Genomic DNA, 5,802 nt, shown 5'->3' with positions numbered 1-5,802 from the left:
ATAGGAAAAAAAAAGATTTAAAAAAAAAGTAACAGTTCCCTTAAACTACTTGCACTTTTCATGAATTTGTATTCTTAATAGATTCTACTAAATTTATGAGGTTCAAAATTCTAAAAATATTAAAAAGCTTCTTCAATCCCATCATTCATATCCTTCCCTCCATTCTTATCCACAGGCTAGCAGTGTTACTAAGTTTCATGGAATCTTTTCAGAGAATTCTATGCGTGTACATAAGCACAGAAAATATTATTTTTGACCCTTTTACCTCTATAAATAGTAATATACTATTCTGTATCTTCCCTTTTCATTCAGAAATCTTTTTTAGATAAAACATATAGTTTCTCCATCCTTTTTTACTGCTGTATAATCTTCCAAGGTATGTATATCAGCGTTTCTTAATATTGACACTGTTAACATTTTAGGCCCTAATTTCTGTTGTGGGGACTGTTTTGTATACAGCTGGTTGTTTAGTACCTATATTGCTTCCACTGACCCAGATGTTAGCAGCACTACCCAACACCAACTGTGAAAACCAAAAATTATCTCCAGATATTGGGTAATTTTTAAAGATAAAAAAATTCACTACTTAGTGACCAAATGATGGATGTAAAAATTGTTTCCAATCCTAATTTATTATAAATAATGATGTACTAAGTAACTTTCACATTTTTTAAACTATTATTATTTTGGGAAAATTTATCTATTTGCTAAATTCAAAGAAGCTGACTTGTTAGGTTAACAGACATGAGTGCATACAATTTCTTGGTTAGTGACAAATTATACTACTAAGATCTGTCCCAATTTATACAGTCTCATCAGCATCATGTTATTATGTGCCGTCAAGTTACCTGTGACTCATAGTGACCCTGTGCACAACAGCTCTGAACCCTGTCTTATCATGAGCCAATCTCAGTGTCTCCGTTACACCTGCCTCCATAACGCCAGCTACTGTGTCAATCCATCTCATCCAGTGTCCTTCTTTTCTATGGTGACCCTCTACCCTTCCAAGTGTGATGTTCTTCTCCAAGGACTGGTCTCTCCTGGCAACATGTCCAAAGTATGTGAGAAGGAGCTTCAAAATCCTACCCTCCAAGGAGCAACTTGATTTCACCCTCTCTAGGACAGATCTGTTTGTTCTCTTGGTGGTCCATGGTATGTTCGACTCTTCTCCAGAACCACAACTCAAAGGCACTGATTCTTCTTCTGTCATCCTTAGTCACTGTTCAGCTCTCTGATGCATAACAAGTAATCGCAAAGACCACGGCCTGGATTAGGCACAACTTAGTCTCTAGACTGACAGTGTGGTTTTTCAGCACTCTGGAGAGGCCCCTGATAGCAGACTTTTCCATTGCAATTTGTCTTCTGATTTCCTGACTGCTGGTGCCAACAGTGTTGATTGTGGATCTGAGCATCATATAGGGTGTCAATTTTTGTAAACCCTCTCTAATGTAATATTAAATTTTGTAATCCTTTGCCACGCTGATACAAAAAACCCCCTTGTATTCAGAGACATTTTAAATTGCACTTCACTTACTGTCAATGAGATAAGCTCGTAATGTTTAAGAGCCACTTGAATTTCCTTTCCTGAGGATTCTTTTTAAAATCTTTTGTCTTGTGGTCTTCTTCTTATCAATGTTCTTAGTAGTCTTTTTATTTTTATTTTATTATTTTTTTTTTTAATTTTTTGTGCATGTACCGTCAAATCAGATCTGACTGGTACAGGAGGAAATTGTCCCTCCTTCTCCGGGAGAGCATCTGGTGGATTTGAACCGTGTACCTTTGGGATTGCAGTACAGCTTCTTGCCACTAGACCACCAGTAGTCTTTTTACATTATGGAAATTAGCCCTTGTGTAAAATATGACTTGAAAATTCTCATTTGACTTTACTTTTTGTGATATAGATCATATTTTTTAAATGTAGATCATTTTTAATAAAGTTGAACTTATCCACCAATTGCTGCTTCTTCATTTTTAACTTATATAAGAATTTCCCCTATTGGTTTAATTTGTTTACATTTAAACCTCTGGTCCATTCGGATTTACTATGTAAAGTGTGAGGCATGCACACAGATTTTTTTTCCTGTAGGGCTATACGGCTTTCCCAACACCATTTACTGAATTATGTTTTCTCCACTAAATTTGTTCTGAATCTTTAAATTCTCATGTGCATGTAAGATATTTTGAGTTTCTTCTGAAAGGATATAAGCAATAAATAAAAGGAATCCACTACAACTATAGTTTTTCCAGTGGTTGTCACATAAAACTTTATCTAAGGGAGCTAAAAGTATTGGGCATTTCATTTTATTCTTGAAGGTTTAAAAAAACAAACAAAACCCAACAACCCCAAACAATAAAAACTTGCTCAATAATCTACTTAGCAAGTTTTAAGATATTAATATTAGGTAACACTTACTATATGCCAGGCACTGTTTTAAGCCTCTTTTATGCATTTACTCATTTGGAATCTATTATTTCAGAAGTCAAACCCAGGCAGGCTATCTTCAAAATGGAGGCTGTTAATGACAATACTATGTACATCTAAAGACTAACTGTGATTCCACTGTAATTTCTCCACCCTTTTTCTGAGCCAATTCTGAAAAATAACTTGTATATCATACTAATTGAAGTTTACATACATTCATTTCCTAGCAACTTAAGAGGTCCTTACAGATGAAATTTCAATTTCTTCATTAGCTGTAGTGAGTTACATGCCAAATTACTTTTCATTGTGGCACAATGTCAAATGCTTTTTTAAATTGTGTACCCTTGAATTCAATCTGACTGGCACAGGAGGAAACTGCCCCTCCTTCCCCAGTGGAGCATCTGGTGGATTTGAACTGCATGCCTTTGGGACTGCAGTGCAGCTTCTTGCCACTAGGACACCAGAGCTCCCTAACATCAAATGCTTTTTCAAAATGTTCTTTCTTTTAAAAAAGGCATTTTGCTCTTTACTTTAGTAATCAATCATTTTACAGACTTTATCAATATTCAATTAGCTTTCTTAGAATTTATAATTTTCAAAGAGTACTATTTGTTTCTATATTATTTATTTTCTTCACTACTTTGCTTAGTAATTAAAATAAATATTTTTATTGCTGTGTCTGAACAAACACCAGTTCAATAATTTCTACTTGTACAACAGAGTGGCAGAGACAACATTCTTCAAGTTATTGAACCCTTCTCATTCTCCTCTGAACTGTTCCTCTCACGAATGTATACCCGCTAACCCCCTAAATTTCCTATCAAACCTTTTGAATTGCTCTTGCCAATATGATCATATAGATAGTTCTTAAAAGAGCAGTGCTCAAGGCATATATCCATCACTGTTGCAGTTAGGTCCTGCTGAGCTGAGTATGATGCACAGCAACTTTATGAACAAGAGGTCTGAACCTTGTCCTATCCTGTACCATTCTTATCATTCTTGACACACCTGAACCCACTACTGCAGTCACTGTGTCAATCTATTTTGTTGAAGGTATTCCTTTCATTCACTGACCCTCCACCTTTCCAAGCATGATGCCTCTTTTCAAGGAATTGCCCTTTCGTACAACGTGCCTAAGGTATATGAGATAAAGTGTCATCATCCCTGCCTTTAAGGAGCACTCTGGCTACACTTCTCTAAAATGTATCTGTTTGTACTTTTGGCAGTTTATGGGATATGCACTACTCTTCTCCAATATCACAACTCAAAAGACATTGATTTTTCTTCTGTCATCCTATTCTCTGTCTAGCTTTCAGATGCATAGCAAGGGTCTGAAAAGATGATAACCTGCATTATGTGTACTTTAGTCTTTAAACTGACATAACTGCTCCTCAATATCTTGGAGGGGCTTTGGTGGCTTAGTGTAAGGAGCTGTGTTGCCAACCCAAAAATATACTGTTTGAATCCACCAGCTGTCCGACGTAGAGAGATGGACAATCTCCTTTTGTGTGATTTACTACTTCTGAAAACCCACTGGAGGCTACAAGTAAGTTCTAACTTGAAGACACGTAACAATATCTTCACTCGGTAAACTAAAATTCTGTTTAAGAAGATTTTAGGGGATATTTTTATTTTAGTATTTTCAGTTTATGATTGAAACACTTTCTCAGAGCAAGCATTCAGGAGGTTCATTCAACTCTTATGGCTCTAGAATTTCTGAATTCTCTCAAAATTAGACATTCTCTTGTGCATTTATCCCTTCTACCACTATTCTTCTACAGTATCAAAATCCAAGATGTTTTGTGTTGCCAACCCAAAGGCACACAGTTTGAATCCACCAGCTGTCCGAGTTAGGAAGAGGGTCACTCTCCTCCTGTGTGATCTCCTGCCTCTGAAAACCCACTGGTTTGGGGCAATTCAGTAATGGGAGCCAGCAACACCCAGTTCTTCTGGTCTCCTAGCAAAAGGGGTACTCGTCTTAGAGTCACACATTCTATTTCTTCCTCCTACATCTGACTCTCTTTTCCCTTCTTTTGCTCCAAGTGAAAAGAAATCAACTGCTTGCCTTTTGGGGAGCCATTTGAAAATATGTTAAGATCACAGGAAGGAGCTCTGGTGGTCTAGAGGGTAAGGAGTTGCACTGCCAGCCTAAAGGCATGTGGTTTGAATCCCCACCAGAGGCTCTACAGGAAAAGGATGAATAATTTCCTCCAGTGTAATTTACTACCTCTGCTACCTGTGGAGAGTCAATGATGAGTTGGTTCCAACTCTACAGCACATGACGACAACAACAACAACAACAGTAACAAGATCACAAGTACTAGCCAGATCTACAAGGTTATTAAGACCATATATTAAATATTCTACCATTTATAATTTTTCTTCTTTTATATAGCTTTAATGTGTATAACTTTACAGAGAACTTATTCTCACTTTGATTTAAAAAATGAACACAATAAACTCGTGACATGAAGCGAGCATATGAAACTCCTGTGATTACTGACCAGATTGTCCCTGCTCGTGTAATGCACCATCCATCCTTCCTTCACCATCGTGCTGCTCTTCCTCTTTGTGTGCTTGATAGACTGCACAACTCGCATTAGTGGAATATTATTGCTTGTTGATGGGCTAAAACACATTTAAAATTTATAGTTAATAGTGATAATTTTTTTTTTCAAAAAATCACAAATACTTTAGGCTCATCAAGTTCCTTTAAAGAGTATTGAACTAAATTTGTTTCTAAAATATACCTGAAAGACAGACAGTGGTATACAAAAGAATTAATCCCAATATCATGAAGAACAGGGAGCTCTGATGGCTTTGTGTTTAAGAAGCTGTGCTGCCAATCCAAAGGCAAATCCAAAGTGGTTTTAATCCTTCAGCTGCTCACTTAAAAAAAGATGCGTAATCTCCTATGCGACTAAACTGCCTCTTAAAAACCACTGGAGGACACAAAACAAAACAACCAAAAATACCCCAAAACCACTGGAGGGTTAACTATGAATCTCTTCCAACTCAACAGTATACAACATCAACCTCATCAAGAAGCTGCTTTGAAAACAACTATGAGATAACTTCTCACCCCAGTAAGAATAGCAAATTTTAGCAGAACAGCAAGCAACAAATGCTGGCGAGGTTGCACAGACACTACTGGAACCCTTATTCACTGTAAAATGGTGCAACCACTACGGAAGGTAGTATGGCGCTTTCTCAAAAGGTTGCAGATAAAAATACCATTTGAGCCAGCAATTCCACTTTTGGGAATTTACCTAAAAAAAAAACAACCCATAACTGCCACCCAAGCAGATACATGCACACTGATGTTTATTGCTGCTTTGTTCACAATAGCAAAGAGTTGGAAACAACCCAAGTGCCCATCA

The 5,802-nt window shown here is 36.9% G+C and overlaps 1 protein-coding gene across 1 annotated transcript in view; it reads right to left on the bottom strand.

Moving 5' to 3' along the window:
- Positions 1–5,802, bottom strand: part of PRKD3 (protein kinase D3) — a 138,073-nt gene that overhangs the window by 37,081 nt on the left and 95,190 nt on the right. The window lies entirely within an intron of this gene.

The sequence above is a fragment of the Elephantulus edwardii genome, unplaced genomic scaffold, assembly GCF_000299155.1.
Source record: "Elephantulus edwardii isolate Elephantulus edwardi_28Jun2011 unplaced genomic scaffold, EleEdw1.0 scaffold00019, whole genome shotgun sequence".
NCBI classification, from domain to species: Eukaryota; Metazoa; Chordata; class Mammalia; order Macroscelidea; family Macroscelididae; genus Elephantulus; species Elephantulus edwardii.
The sequence above is the reverse complement of the archived record's forward strand: the minus strand, read 5'-3'. Positions and strand labels throughout refer to the sequence as shown.